The sequence below is a fragment of the Strix uralensis genome, chromosome Z, assembly GCF_047716275.1.
Source record: "Strix uralensis isolate ZFMK-TIS-50842 chromosome Z, bStrUra1, whole genome shotgun sequence".
Lineage (NCBI taxonomy): Eukaryota > Metazoa > Chordata > Aves > Strigiformes > Strigidae > Strix > Strix uralensis.
The window spans coordinates 88782926-88791881 of record NC_134012.1 but is presented as its reverse complement, the minus strand read 5'-3'; the positions used below and the strand labels follow the sequence as shown (position 1 = coordinate 88791881).

The 8956-nt window shown below is 44.2% G+C and overlaps 1 protein-coding gene across 8 annotated transcripts in view; it reads left to right on the top strand.

The window, feature by feature from the left end:
• The first annotated feature begins 380 nt into the window (after nt 1–380).
• RAI14 (retinoic acid induced 14) overlaps nt 381–8956 on the top strand; it is a 90549-nt gene continuing 81973 nt past the window's right edge. For 7 of the 8 annotated variants that reach the window (XM_074855952.1, XM_074855951.1, XM_074855950.1 and 4 more), the window contains exon 1: nt 381–451. The gene's annotated coding sequence lies outside the window, so the exon portion shown is untranslated. Of the gene's footprint in view, nt 452–695; nt 716–8956 lie in introns of those variants that run through there. The other variant, XM_074855946.1, reaches the window with a different exon arrangement.

The window sequence follows — 8956 nt, the reverse complement described above, 5'->3', positions numbered from 1 at the left end:
CGAGCGAGCAGGGTGGGCTCCTGGAAGCGTCTCCCACCACCATCACTCCGCGTGACAACCCCCCCTCTCGCCATCCCTTCCCCTCAGCAAGCCGCTCCTCGGCGGGGGGAGCCTCGCCAGGCGGGCGGGGGGGCTGCGCGGGGCTGCGGCCCCCCGCGGGGAAAGGGAGGGGCGGGGAGGGGGCTTGCCCCCTCCCCGCCCCTCCCTTTCCCCGCGGGGGGCCGCAGCCCCGCGGTCACGTGGCCGCGGAGTGATGTCACGCCCCCCCCTCCCGCCCTATCCGCGCGGAGCGGCCGAGTGTCCCGGGGCAGGCGGTGCCGCCGCTCCGCCCTTCAGCAGCGACGCGGTTCGGTGCGCGGTTGCCGGCGGCGGCGAAGGAGGAGGAGGAGGAGGAAGAGGAGGAGGAGGCGGCGGCGGCAGCGATCGTAGCGGGACGCGGTTCCTCCATGAGGTGAGGGCGTCTCGGCGGGGAGAAGGGGGGAGGTTGCGTGCACGCAGGCACGGCGGCGGGCGACGTGAATAGGGGCTTTGTGTGCGGCGCCCACCTGCCCCCCGCCGCCGACCGCGGGGGGCTGATGCCGACGTTGCCGCCGGCGGAGCCTGAGGGGAGAAATCCTCTGCGGGGCTCAACAGGAGGAAACTTCTCCCTTCTGCCGGAGAGCCGTGTTTCCCCGGTGTGGGAGACTGGAAGCAGTGAGGGAAGGGAGCGCAGCCCGTGAGTCGTTGCCGCTTGGCTGTTTATTTACTTTCTTTATAGTTTTATGATTTTTTTCTTTCCCCCCTGTCTCCTCGGTGCGTGGCGGGGGGTGACAGCTGCCTGCGGCGGTGAGCGGTAGCACCTCGGTGCCTTCAGGTCGGCGCCAGCTCACCGCCCCGGACCCCTACCCGCCCCTCGGTGGGGGTCTCCGCGGGTCCCGCAGCCCCTCGCCGCTTCGGGAAGGGGGTCGCCAGTCCCTGACAGCGCGGGTCCGGCTGAGCCCTGGGGGCAGCGGTGCCGCCTCCTCACCCCCTTCTCCCGGGGGACCCTGACAGAAATTAAATCCGCCCCCGGGGGAGGACCCTCGGATTGCCTCGCTCCCATGAAGAAGGTGGCCCCCGGGACGGCGCTGTCTCGGTGCTCGCGTGGGGAGGTTTCTCTCCGGGGTTTGAGTGGGAGCTCGGGGAAGAGAGGGCTGGCTACCGGGCTGCCCTGGGGGGCGGTGGCTGGGCCGGGCTCCGGCGGGTCCCCCCGCACCGCTGCCAGCCGCGTCCCCTCCTGCCCCGCGGGCACGCACCGCGGCTACGCCTTCCTCAGGCAGCGGGGGCTTGAAAGATCAGTATTTCGTGTAGATGTTACAAAAAAAAAAAAAAAAAATTAAATAGCCAGCTTTAGGAATCGCATCAAGTTTAACCAGGAACCTGTGCATCTAACTTGCCACAGAGCACCCGAAAGACTTTGCTTTCTCTCGCACAGCGTTTGGCAGCACAAGACTTCTGCAGTCTGCTCTTGCCGCTTGTTACATTCTTAATTTTCTCCCTGTGAAAAGACTAGTTAAATTCTGCTTTATCAGCATTGCAGGATCTTAACAAATTCTTCCGTTTGTTTCTATAGTGAATGTGAGTATGCTTATTACAGAACTGATATAAAACTCTTGCAGGCCAGTGGAGTGAGTGCCACTTTGGTAGAAGCTGAAGTCTCTTTTTTTTTTTTTTGTCATTATCCCAGTGGGTTGCAGATTAGTGTGTGTTATTTAAAAAAAAAAATCAGATTCTGAAAGCTACACATACATCATTTTAGAAAGGCCTCCTGATGTCTTACATTAACTAGGAGTAAATGAATTTAGTAAATATCTGTCAATGACCCGCTTGGCTCTTGTCTTAGGACACTCATGGAAAGCTGTCAATGAAATTTTATTTACTAATAGAAGAATTACGTAACAACTGTATGAACCAGAGGGAAAGCATTTGAGTAGATCAAGGCTTGATATGAGCTCAGGGTTCTCTTGAGTTGAAGCCAAGCTCAGTGCCAAGAAGTCACTATGCAGTAGCAGACGCCCGCCCTTTCAGTCTCTAAAAATATTGGCCCTGTGCTATTCTTTTCCCTTTTCCAAGAGTGCATCTGCTAGCAAAGCTATAAAATGCTACCTCTTCCCCTCTCCTTCCCTCAACCAAGACATGGGTAACATGAAGTGGGAAGGAGACTGGGAGGGAGGCTGCTGGTCTCATGAAGCGATGTAAGCATTTCACAAGGCAGTTCACTCACTTGCCTCATCTCTTTCTTTTTTTTTTTTTTTCTTTTTATATGTTTCCCACTATGTTACTTCTCCCTCTCTCTGAGAAGGATTTTGTGCTTCTCTTCAGGGAGAAGCAGTGCCTGGAGAAACATGAAAGCTAAGTTCTTTTGTGAGATGTTGGCAATTTCTGAATTCTACTGGAGCAATACCCTAATCACATTTGTTTTTAGAGCTGATTGTGGGCTAGTTCTTTTTGCATGGGGATAATTTCTGAAATAACTACAGAGAAAAAAACAAGGAAAGCTAGAACAAATCAGTTCAAACCTTTAGTGCCTTGCTTAGTGGCAGAGGTAGTAGACTACTGAAAATCCCAAGGTGGGACCATAGCAATCAGTAACGTCTTCTGGGGTTATAGATTCAAGTAACTGGCTCTCCTGCTGTGTGCATACTTCCTGCATGTCTGAGAGGCTTATTCTCTTCCCTACATTCCTTGGGGTTGCTGTCTAGGTGCCTGTGAATGCACACAGGTGATATAGCTCTACGTTTGAGGTAGCTGGGGACTTGTTTTCAGAGTTGTCAGTCCTTGCTGCTCCTAATGTTTTGACGGTCATCGAATAATGCACTTTTAGGGTATAGAGGAAGTAGTGCAAAGAGGTGTAATTCAGGTAATAGATTAGAGCAGAGCTTATCACTGTCAAACTGCCAGAGGCAGATGCAAGTCTGGTGAAGTGTGGAAGCAGCTGAAGATCTCCACTGGCACTTGGGACTAGCTACCAGTCCAGGTACTTGCTGAGGACTGCTGGAGTGCAAGCACACAGCAGTGAAAGAAAGCATCCTCCTCTTGTGTTGAGGTCCAGAACAGGATGGCCAGTAATGCCTGGAGGTGATGGTGGTAGTTGGTGTGCTGAACTTGAGAACACCTCTGGAGGAGAGAGTCTCCAGCCTAATGGTTAGTGCATTTGCCGGGGAAGTGTTAGATCTTGACTTTCAAGTCCTTCTTCTGCAGACAGATCTTGCATTTTGGATGAATGCTGTAATAACTTACATATATTTTCTAAAGCTGCCATAGTCTCCTTTTGGTTTTGTGCCTGGAAACCATTGCTGGTATTCAAAATACTGTAAAACAAGATTTGTGGTTTTTTCAACTGAATCTATAGAGGGGATGGGTAAAGTGGAGAGACAAGTTTGTTCAGTCACTACAATAGAAGAAGAATTTGTATGCTGGTCTGTCTATGACTCCGTAACTTCAGTAGCTGAGGATGTTCTACTTCTTCCCTTATAACTGCTGAGAGACAGGGAGCTACTGTTGGTTATTGCAGATGTCTGGATTCCCAAAGGCACTGGAACACCTTGAAGTGTCTCTGGGGAGTTTGACACTTGAGTGCTTTGAGGACCTTGTTTACAAGGACTTGGTTGAGACACCAGCATGATAACTCTAAGGGGCTTATAGAAGTTCATAGGTCTCTGAAGGCTGGGAGAAGTATCTCAAACACTAGGTCTTCTCCAATATTTGTATGGCACCTGGTGCTGCTGCTATTGAATATGTTTCAACAACCTGAATAAAATCAGTTAAAAATCACTTGATTATCACTTAAGATGCAGATGTTGATCTTGCTGATGTTCTGCTAGTTGATAGCATTGATAGTCTTCCAGGATAGAAAATATCTGAATTCCTAGTACTTTTTTTTTTGAGGGGTGAAAACACACCCAACTCTTTTTTTGTTATTGGGTAATGTTTAAAAAGGTATCATCAGCTAAAATATTTTCCCTACCCAAGAACTTGGAAGCTGAATAGGGAAGTTGTGTTATCATCACAGTCTCTGAAGGTATTTCTAGACTACAGGAGTTTCTACACTACTGAAGTAGATCCCCTTTGAATAGTTTAAGGGCAGAGTTTATGGGAGTGAGGCTTGGCGAGTGCCTTAGGCAAATTAAATTGTTGTTCCTGTCTTCCTAACTCCTGCCCTGATAGGTAAAAGTTCTGCTTTAGGCTATTTCAGAATGTTCATCCATAAAGTCTTGGATATGTCTCTTCATAGATTTAATGTTGCATCTGTACAGATTGTCGTGTTCGGCCATTCTGAAGAGCATCTAGTGGAACAGTTGATACAGAATATTAGGAAGGCAGTAAGTATAAACAAGTACTAACTAGCTGGTGTTATCCATGTGGGTTTTTCATTTAAGAACTGGCATTTCACAAGTGGGACTCTGCGTCATTTTTCTCTATTTCTAGTTGTAGCTGGATGCATCAATTCCAATCTAGCCCTGTTGGACTAAGCATTGAATATGGAAAAGTCTTCAGGACTGCAACATATCTTCTGTATGATCAAACCAGAGAATATGGCCTCAAAATTGAGGGGCACGCAAGGGTGGAGGGGCTTTTTGTTTTAGACACAGGAAAATTGAAAGCAGAGAAAGACAGCAGTATGTCCCAGCTCATGCAGCAAGTCTTGTCTCTCTTACTGTGCTCTTCAGTGAGCTGAATGTGTGTTGACAGACACTTCTAGACAAAAGAACTGGAGTAAGAACAGAGTAAAGTTGTATGTAATGAGTGAATGACAGATTTGCCCGGACTTTGCTTGAGCTAGGATTTTGCCTGGAGTGCTGTCTAATATGCCAAGTAAACAAATCAGGGCAATGTCACATTTTGATTTTTCTCCAATCTTCTCCTGTAATTCACTGTGACTAAGGCCTTGTTGATGCAAGCTCTCTCCTAGCTGTCTAGAACTGATTTTGAAAACGCTGTTTAACAAACTGAACATACCCCCACATTGACAGTCTTGCCTGGGTTTGTACTGGCTGTATAACATTCACAGAGGCTGGTACTGCTTGAGCATTTAGATGATACTGCTCCATTAAAGATGAAGTTTAACATTTGCAAATTCTGAATATCAAAAGGAAGTTTAAGAGAGTTGATGCAAAGCATTCTGGAGGGAGGAGTGGTAGCTGTGGATTTGTTAGTGATGCAATATCTATGGAGCCCTAACTTTTGGGCTCAAATGCTTGAATTTGTACAGTTCAGCACATCCCTGCCAGTGATTTGTGAACGGATGGAGGGATTGTGCTAAGTTACCCAAGGCCCTTGCTATCTCTGATGTCTGATTCTGTTTAGAGTGGGATTAACTGTATATAAATCACTCCCACTCTTGTGTAGTGCTTGGGCTTCTCAGTGCATTTTTCAGTGTGTTTTCATTAGTAAGTAATAGATTAACCAAGCCAAGAATTATTTGTCTTTATAGGTGACATTAAGTTTAAAAAAATTCTGTTCCATTTGTCTTTTCCTATGATAGGAAGATGGGTTACTCAAGATGGAAAAACTGAGCTGTGCTGATAAAGAGTAGGGAAATGTTCCCGTTGCTTTTGGTCACATCATACATGCTTTGTTGCTTTGGCCTGAGCAATAGAGAGAAGAATATGCTCAGCTGGATGGAAATGAGAAGGTAGTCAGAGATGAAGTATTGGGTAGATTTTTTTAGGACAGCATGGGCTTGCTGCATTTATGTGCAAACAACCAAAGAGGCTAGGCAATGGCTAATGCCTCCAGGTGGTCCTGTGGTTCTGGCAATGCTAAGGAGGCCCAGGTTTGGGCATGTTCTTGGTATTGGATAGTAGGTCAGGCGACCTCAGGCATGTGAAGCTTTTGAGAAGTTGGTTACTGAAGATGGGCAGCAGAAGAGATGCTAGTAGTGTGGATGCCTCTGGCTATTGGCAGTGCAAAGGCTTGTGCTTCTGGGTCAGAGCACAGCTTGTGATTTAGAAAATGATCATCCAGACAATAAATGGTGGTGTTGTGCTCTGGGAGAAGACACTTCTGGGGCCCCTTATTTTCCACTGTGAGTGTAGGTGTATTCATACAAAGGAAGATGTAAGTGTATGTCAGCAGTGGTATTCTTCCAGACTCTTTTTTATTTTTTTTCTCTTTATGTTGCCAGATATTGCATGGAGTCTCTAGTTCTTTTCTGTAACCTCATAAAGTTAAAACAAATTTTTGAAGTATTTTTGGGAGGGGAAGGGGAAATGAGTTGACAACATGAATTGTGCTTTCCTGCAGAAGAGCAAGAAGAGCACTGTCTGAGATGGAGGCTTCTCAGGGTGTTCTGAAAGACATGCAAGATTTTTGACACCTAGATTAATTGAATTCAGCACTTACCAGTAAAGGTTAACTGTCACTGGCATGAATAGTGTGCATAGTGTATGGTTTTACTGTAAACTTGTAGCTTTACTTAGTAAAACTAAGGCTGTTTTACTGTTGCATCACTGGATCTTTGGTCACTCAAGGAATTAATTGTAATCTTGTTTGCAAGGCCTTGCTCTGCTTTTAATGCAATTTAATGAAAGGAAAAAATATGTCAGTATTGTTGTTTACTGTGGTTTGCACCAATCTCACTGTAAATCAGTGGGTAAGATTATCCTAATCTGTTTCCTGTGTTTAAAGATTGTATTGTGTATTAAAACACAGTTTCAATGAAATTACTGAGGTTGAAGATTACCACCACTTCAGTGTCTCTTGTTTTAACTAGATAGGTTTACCACCAATCTAAAGATGTTTTCAGTGGCTTGTATTCCTGAAAGCTATTTCTTAACATTAAGCTGAAGGAAGATGAGATAGAGAACTAGATATTTAAATTTTGGAGCTAATGGTTAAAAGCATGTGATCAGCATAGCTTTTAGAATCCCTGGAGTTAAGCTCTTCTCTAGTGCTAACTTGCTGCAGCTACAAAATGACAGCGCTCAGTATTTATTATCACATTTGTACTGAAAGAGGAGAAATGCCACTATTAGTAGAGATTGCTTCTTGTTAATACCTGTGATATCTTGCAGAAATACAGTTTTGAAGTGCCTTGATGCTCCCTAGTGAATTTCTATTAGTTGTTTCCTATCTTGTAAAACAGGAGTGTATTAATGGCATTTCCTTTATCCCCCTCTATGGCAAATGAACAGTTGTCATAGAGCTCTGCTGAATCAGGATGCTGACCTCTTCTTGCATCAATTCCAATAATTACACCATTTGAGAGGTGACTTCCTCATTTAAACAGTGTCAAGAAAAGGCAGCCCTCACCGTTTCATGGGTTTTTATCTCTACAGCTGAAGGATTATGGGCATTATGATACACAAGCTCTAATCTTAGTGTTTGTGTTTAACTATCTCTTTATGAAAAAAATACAGATGTGACACACACTAAACTTGATAATGCTGTTTTTGTGTGCTTGTGCATGCTTTTTTAATTATGCTGAGGACTTCAGTTTCCCATTCAGTGTATAAAACGCACTTACGCAAGAGGTGAAGTATCCTGTGGGAAAAATAAGTTGGCTTCTAATAGAAACACAGCTCACCTCCCTTCTTCCTTCCTCAAAATGGGAAAAAGTAGCATATTAGGAGTGCTTGTAGATCCTGTTAATTAGGTTCCTCACAGAGGAGAGTGCAGCTTTGCGGCTGTTCTGTGCACATACCTACAAGGAGTTGTCATCTCTCTCATAGCCCTGTAGTTGAGTACTTTATTTTTCATGGGAGCTATAACAAAACTTTTGTTTGTGGGAGCCAAAAATGCTGAGGGGGTGGTAAGGGGAAAGACAGCCTATAGCACACAATTCTTTGGCAATCTGTATGTGAGGAAAGATTTCTTATTTTCAGTTTCCCATGCACAGGATTTCTTTATATTTTATTAACTGATGTAATTAAACTGTATACCTTTTTTTTTTTTTCTTTTAGTCAAATACGTTTATGTTTTAAAATAAAAAGTTAAGTTTTTATTGTTAAGTTTTGGATTTTGTGGGATATTGTATGATGTTTCTCAGCTTTTAAAGTTCCTTTAAATTGTGGTTTTGTTTTGGTTTTCCCAAAAGTGTTAAAAAGAGTTTGGGTTTTTGTCCTCCATTTTCTTTCTTTTTTGTTCTTTTTTCTTTTTTTTTTTTTTTGCTGGCCTGGTATGTAAAGGCCAGATAAGTGTAATGGTATTTGTCTTGTCTGTACCCTGGCACTGCTGATCTTTGCAATGCTCGTTGTCCTTGGTGTTGCTAGAGAATGATTTAGGAGATTATTGGGCTCTTGCTGAGGTTCAGACTCCTTTCCAGTGCAGGTTATGACAGCTGTTGTGCAATTTAAATACTTTCTCCAAAGTTTGAGTAGGTGTAGCAGAAATAAAGTGGTAAGCTTCTCTAAGAGCAATTCCTTCATTTCGATTGTTAAAAACTTGCTTTTTAATTTTTTTTTGTTACTAATTTGCAAATACTGTATTCAGCCCAGGAAGAAGGTAAGAAATTGTCATTTAAGACAGGGAGTGGAAAGCTTCTGCGATTTCTTTTTTTTTATATTTTTTTTTTGTCTTTTCCGTTTGCATGCTAAGGAATTAGACAAAATGCCGCAAGCCCATTCTGCTTGAGACGAAAAGCAAGAACTTAGAATGAAACCCCTTGTTCATATACCTGAAAGCAGTCAGGAATCTGATATGACTTCAGTCATTTAATTAGATTTAATGATATTTTAACAGCCTACAGAATTACCCCATCCAGTACTGGAGGTGTGTGTTCTGTGGGAAATGTATTTGTGTGTATGTAGTATATGGGATTTTTTGTTTGTTTGGGGTTTTTTTAAGAAATGTGCTTGTGTTTGTCTTGAGTGGCTGTCAGATAAATATGGGGTTGAACTAAATGACATGTTTACTTAGCACTAATTGCTACTCCTGAATGTTACTTCGAGTTGTATTTTGTGGAAGCATTCATATATATTCTGCCAAGCGTATACTG